The following is a 7,181-nucleotide window of genomic DNA, read 5'->3' on the forward strand; positions in this document are numbered from 1 at the left end:
AATATTATCTCTGTCCCAGATTTAATGGCCATGCTACATGTTTCATCAGTACATCACATGTTTTGCTACATCATGATTGATTGGTATCTGTTAAAATAATCCCTCCACATATTCCAGCTCATTTAATCATGATAAAGAGATTTTGGTCTTTCTTGTTTATGTTTCTGATGAAATAGCCTTGCCAGAAATGATCAGAAACTGGTGTTACTCCAAACTTGGCTGATAAAATGTCCTATTTCAAATATATCTTTGGCCATTCAAATAGACTCTTTAACCACTGAATTTAAGGGTATTTCCACAGTACTCATCTTTCCACATGGAAACTATGTTTTTAAATATTTTCCATTTTTCTTCAGTAACATTTTACCTTGACCCTCTTCAGTATTGATTGCTATTTCTCATTCATGGTCAATATTTTTTCTCTCCCATAAAAATTGAAAACTGTCACTTTGTATGTCACTAAAAACCATCAGTGTAAATTAAAAATGCAATTAAATTAGACAAAACAGAAATTATGATATAGTTTTGTTGGAGGAGGCTATTTAGGCAACAAGATATTCACTAATATTAAATTTTAAAATGTATTATATTTCCTTTCATAGTAATGGTTACATTATCAACTATCACTTTCTATAAATCATAGACTCTTTGTGTTCATAGTAATAGTCCTTGAAAATAAAAATACAATTTACCTGTTCTAAATACAATTTTAAAACCTACAGTTAATCCCACTTTATCAGAATGCTGTACATTAAATTGGGTCTATGTTGACATATTTTGCTCTCTGTCAGTCAGTCAGTTCAGCTGCTCAGTCGTGTCCGACTCTTTGTGACTCCATGAATTGCAGCACACCAGGCCTCCCTGTCCATCACCAACTCCCGGCTAAAGCTAAGGCTAAATCACTTCAGTCGTGTCCGACTCTGTGCAACCCGAGACGACAGCCCACCAGGGTCCCCCGTCCCTGGGATTCTTCAGGCAAGAACACGGGGTGAGGCGGGGGAGGGGGGGACGGGTTGCCATTTCCTTCTCCAATGCAGAAAAGTGAAAAGTGAAAGTGAAGTCGCTCAGTCATGTCCAACCCTCAGCGATCCCATGGACTGCAGCCTTCCAGGCTCCTCCGTCCATGGGATTTTCCAGGCAAGAGTACTCGAGTACGGTGCCATTGCCTTCTCCACCAACTCCTGGAGTTCTCTCAAACTCATGTCCATCAAGCCTGTGATGCCATCCAGCCATCCCATCCTCTGTTGTCCCCTTCTCCTCCTGGCCCCAATCCCTCCCAGCATCAGAGTCTTTTCCAATGAGTCAACTCTTCACATGAGGTGGCCAAAGTATTGGAGTTTCAGCTTCAGCATCAGTCCTTACAATGAATACCCAGGACTGATCTCCTTTAGGATTGACTGGTTGGATCTCCTTGTAGTCCAAGGGACTCTCAAGAGTCTTCTCCAACACTCTCTGTAGAATATTATAATTTTAGTGTGGCTGTAACTCTGTAGCCAATCACAAATAGTTGGACATGACTGGGTGACTGAACAAGAACAACTTTAGCATAGTTCATGTTCAGATTTGGATTTACTTTTTTTTATTAAAATAGCTTCATAGTGTGTATATGTCATCTTAAAATATAGATATATTGATAAACATTGAAATTAGATAAATAATATGACTATTATATTTGGTAAATTATGTATATAGTTTTCATTGGAATAAATATTTTATTGTTTTCAAATGTACATCTTATTTGTAGCTGTTTCAAATTAATTTATTGTATAAACAATTACCATTCTTTTCTATTTTGAAAAATCTCACAACACAGATCTATCCTCCAGTATCTGTTCTGCAAAACATTTGAATTCTGCAGGCAGCCAAGAATAAAGGCGTCAAAGAGAAGCCTTGTCATTTAACTTCCATGTTTTCTTCTTTCAGGCTATTTAACTTTCCATTAGCTCACTCAGCCTCCTCAGAACGTATCAGGAAGTTAAGTGGAAATGCAGACTTTTTACTGTTGAGTTCAGTTTATATGTTCTTATTTGAGCACTTAACAGCTTTGTTAGGAAAATATGAACTGAAACTAAATATTCAGTGGCTCTCCTGACATTTGGATAAAGGGGTCTGCATTAAATTCAACGGAGCCAGAAGAATCAACGTGGAGGCTGTTTGCTTAGGAAGTTAGGAAAATGAAATGACCTCAACCAGGTATAAAAAATTCTGATCAACTGACACCAAATTTTTAACAACTTTATAACTTTTTTCCCAAAACACTTGCAAATGTTTTTGCATGTAGTGCCACTTGACATGTTATAAAGTAATTTTCTGAATTATTTTTTCTTAATATTCCAAAATAGATTTTTAACTATGTATTGCACATAATGAAGTGAATTCCAAATTTGAGTTTAACTGAGATATCATATAGGAAGTTAAAGTTAATCTAGTTCATTTGATCTTTGAAAGTAGTTCAGTTTATAAACATGAATGTCGATAAATGATTTTGTTATCTTATACAAAATCATGTAATCATTCTATCAATCAGCAGTTGGTAGAAAGAATGACTGTATGAAAGGCTTACATTCAGCAGGGAGACACCTGTTCATCCCTTCCTGGGCCTGTTGATCGAAGCCCATTCTATGCAAGTTAAATATTTTGAATGTCACCTTGAATATTAAACATGCTGAATGTTACTCTTGAGCAAGAATATTTGTTATATGTACATGAATATTTATTAGAAGTATATATATTTAATAATTAAGAACACACAACTTTTCAAGTGTTTCCTTCTGATTAGAAATAGATTTCCCTCTGTGACCAGACTTACTAATCAGAAGTAGTTCAACTTTAAGTTTCTAGATTTCCATTACCAGCAGACAAGTATAACCAGCACATGATGCTAACAAGAAGAAGAGGGTAAAATATTAATATTGCCAAGCTACACCACCTATTAGAGAGAGAAAACGGAAGTGGTTCATGTCTATTCTATTTGCCTTTTCTCAACTGCTTTCTCTTCACAGACTAAGCCTCATATAACCTTGAAAAATATTAAGCATTTAATTAAATTTGGCTGTGCCTTCCTCCATCTTAATAAATGGTACCCTAAAATTCTTCTTTATATCTTCCTCATGCAGTAGGTTATATAATATAACTTAAAAGAGAGCTTCCTACCACTCCAAAACCATTTTTTAAATATACGGGTTTACCTTGTTTTGTTGAGCTTCACAGATACTGCATTTTTCTACAAATTGAAAGTTTGTGGCATCCCTGTATTGAGTATGTCTATTAATGCCATTTGTTTCCAACAGCATTTGTTCACTTTGTCTCTAGGTCACAGTTTGGTAATTCTCACAATTTTTCAAACTTTATTATTATTTGTTATGGTTATCTTTGATGTTACTATTATAATTGTTTGGGGGTACCACAAACAGTGCTCATCTAAGATAGTGAACTTTATTGATAAACATTTTGTGTGTTCAGACTGTCCTCTAACCACCATTCCTTGGTCTCTCTCCCTCTCCTCCAACCTCCCTACTCCTTGAGATAACAATAATATTGAAATTAGGCCAGTTAATAACCCTACAGTGACCTCTTAAGTATTCAAGAGAAAGGAAGAGGCACATGTCTTTCATTTTAAATCAAAAGCTAAAAATGATTAAGCTTAGTGAGGAAAGCATGCAAATGCTGAGACAGGTCTAAAGCAAGGCCTCTTGTGTCAAACAGCCAAGTTGTGAATGCAAAGGAAAAGTTATTGAAGGAAATTAAAAGTGCTACATTGTTAATTGCCACAAATGATAAGAAAGTGATACAGCCTTATTTCTGATATGGAGAAAGTTTTGTTCAGCTGGATAGAAGATCAGACCAGTCCCACATTTCCTTAAGCCAAGCCTAAATCAAGGCAAGGCCCTAACTATTTAATTCTATGAAGGCTGAGAGAGGAAGAAACTTCAGGGAAAAAGATTGACACTTTAGGAGGTCGATGCACGAGGTTTAAGGAAAGAAGCTGTGACATAGAAGTGCAAGCTGAAGCAGCAAGTGCTGATGTAGAAGCTACAGCAAGGTATCCAGAAGATCCAGCTAAGATAATGAAGGGGACCACACTGAACAGCAGCTTTTCAGCATGGCCCAAACAGCCCTACATAGGGAGGTGTACATAGGACTTTCATAGCTAGAGACGAGTAGCTGATGCCTGGCTTTAAATCTTCAAAAAACAAGCTGACTCTTGTTAGGAGTGAATGCAGCATGAGATTTTAAGTTAAATCCAATGGTAATTTACCATTCTAAGTATCCTAGGACCCTGAAGAACGATGCTAAATTTACTCTATCTATGCTCTATAAATAGGAAATAACACACAACATGGTTTATAACATGGTTTGAGATTGCTGAATATTTTAAGTTTGCAGTTGTGGCCTACCGCTCAGAAAAAAAAAATCAAAATATTGTTTCTTATTGACAATGTACCTGGTCACCCAAGAGTTCTGATGGAGATATACAATGAGATTACTGTTGTTTTTATGCCTGCTAACACAGAAGATATGCCTGAAACTTAAAATAGTGTATCTTATACTTTTATGTTAACAATATTTGCCTACATCTTCTCTAAAGTTGAGTTCATCCATTTTTCACATTCAATTTCAATTTTTTCAAACATCACTTTGTTTTCATATCAATCATAGATCAATATGAGTTTAACGAGGGTAGAAGTAAAAGTAAGGAAAGATATGTATTTTGGGTCTACAACTGATTTAGATCTGATGGGCTTTAAACATCCAGAAGAAACATCAAGAAGGGCATATATTCTGAGAAACAGGATACAGAGGGTAACCAATATGTAAAGTGTGTCAGACATACATAGGTTAACACAAAGAAAATATTAATTTATTCAAAATTCCTGTAGTCAACTAAGACCTCTCCTCTTTTCAAAATGCTAACTGTATTTTTAATTTTATTCTTAAATTCTTATTGATATTTGAAAATACTGCAGGTGTCTAGGAAGGGGAATGCTCTGGGAACAAGATAAAACAAATTATAGTAACCTTGATAATAAAAGTAAATTCTGATCCTGCTGATGAGACAATAATAGAAGTTTATTCTATATATCTGCCCATATTTCAGAGTAATAGAGTCTACTCAGATTTTTCAGCCATTTTATTCTGACGCAGAAGGAAAAAAATACTGTGGAAAGCTGTCCACTTGTTAGACTCTAAATCAAAACATCTATGTCTGGTCTTAGCATAAAGTTTTCTCATTTTAGAGTGTTAAATATGTGTTTGTGAGAAGTTAAACTTGTTAAATACTTGATGTCTTGGAGGGAGTAGGTCAAACAGCATCAAGCACAGAAGAATTCAACTAATGAAGTATAACCACTGACAAAAGCACATACTGGAACTTACCAAAAAATACGCTGCATCCATAGACAAAGAAAAACCCACAGTGAGACAGTAGGAGGGGCACAATTGGGATAAAATCAAATCCCGTACAAGCTGCATGGGCGACCCACAAACTGGAAAATAATTGTACCACACAAGTCTTCCACAGGAGTGAAAGTTCTGAACCCTATGTCAGATTCCCCAGCCTGGTGGTCTGACAATAGGAAGAGAAGACTTTTGAGAATCTGGCTTTGAAGGTTAGTGGCCTTTGATGGCAGAAATTTCACAGGACTAGGGAAAAAAAATTGTACTCTTGGAACATGCATACAAAGTCTACTCTGCACCAGGGCCCAGAGAAAAAAGCAGTGACCTCATAAAAGACAGCCAAATCTGCCTGCTAGTATTGAAAGGTCTCCTGAGGAGGTGGGAAGTGGCTGTGGCTCACTGCAGGGTCAAGGACCCTGGTGGTGGTAGTTCTAGGGAGTACTCATTAGCATGAGTACTCTTAGAGGCCACCATTTTTTCACCAAGACCTGGTCCCACCCAATAGCCTGTAGGCCTTAGTGGTGGGATCAGTTCAGTTCAGTTTAGCTGCTCAGTCATATTTGACTCTTTCGTGACCCCATGAACTGCAGCATGCCAGGCTTCTCTGTCCATCACCAATTCCCAGAGCTTGTTCAAGCTCATGTCCATAGAGTCATTGATGCCATCAAACCATCTCATCCTCTGTTGTCCCCTTCTCCTCCTGCCTTCAATCTTTCCCAGCATCAGGGTTTTTTCAGTGAATCAGTTCTTTGCATCATGTGGCCAAAGTATTAGAGCTTCAGCTTCAGCATCAGTCCTTCCGATGAATATTCAGGATTGTTTTCCTTTAGGATAGACTGGTTTGATCTCATTGCAGTCCAAGAGACTCTCAAAAGTCTTCTCCAACACCACAGCTCAAAAGCTAGGATGCCTCAGGAAAAGCCACATTTATCAGCATATAGGCTGCTTAAAGTCCTCCCTAGCACACACCTGCCCAATAAACACGCCCTGACATAGTTCTGCCCACCAGATGGATAAGAGCTAGCTGCACCCACCAGTGGGCAGAAACAAGTCCCTCCTCCAGAGCCTACAGAAGCCTCTTAGACAGCCTTTTCCACCATGGGCAGACAGCAGAAGCAAGAAGAACCACCCCACAGCCTGTGAAATGGAAACTGCAAATCACAGAAAGTTAGACAAAATGAGATGGCAAAGATTAGGTCCTCGATGAAGGAAATAAGATAAAATCCAAGAAGAACAAATAAGGGAAGTCGAGATAGGGACTATACCTTAAAAAGGATTCAAAGTAATGATAGTAAAGATGATTCAAGATCTCAGAAAAAAAAAGGAAGGCACCAACCAAGATGATACAAGAAACACTTTTAAAAGACTTAGAAGAACTAAAGCACAAACAAGCAGAGATGAACATATAATAACTGAAATGAAAAATACACTGGAAGGAATCAATAACAGAGGCAGAAGAACAGATAAGTGAGCTGAAAGACAGAATGGTGGAAAACGCTGTCATGGAACAGAATAATAATTTTTAAAATGAATGAAAATAAATGTTGACAGTCTAGGAGACTTTTGGACAACACTAAATGCACCTACATTGGCATTCTATGGGTACCAGAAGCAAAAGAGGGAGTGAAGTACCAAGCTCTAACTCTGTAACAGCTAGAAACTATCTTTACAAAAGTTTCTCTTGCTCCAGGCCCTCTTGGAATCACTGAATCACAAATAAACCAAATATCAGGAAACTTTCAGTAGTCTGCAAAATATGCTTTTGCATTTCTTTTTTTTTCTGA

This window comes from Bos taurus, chromosome 12 (genome assembly GCF_002263795.3).
Source record: "Bos taurus isolate L1 Dominette 01449 registration number 42190680 breed Hereford chromosome 12, ARS-UCD2.0, whole genome shotgun sequence".
In the NCBI taxonomy this organism is placed as follows: Eukaryota; Metazoa; Chordata; class Mammalia; order Artiodactyla; family Bovidae; genus Bos; species Bos taurus.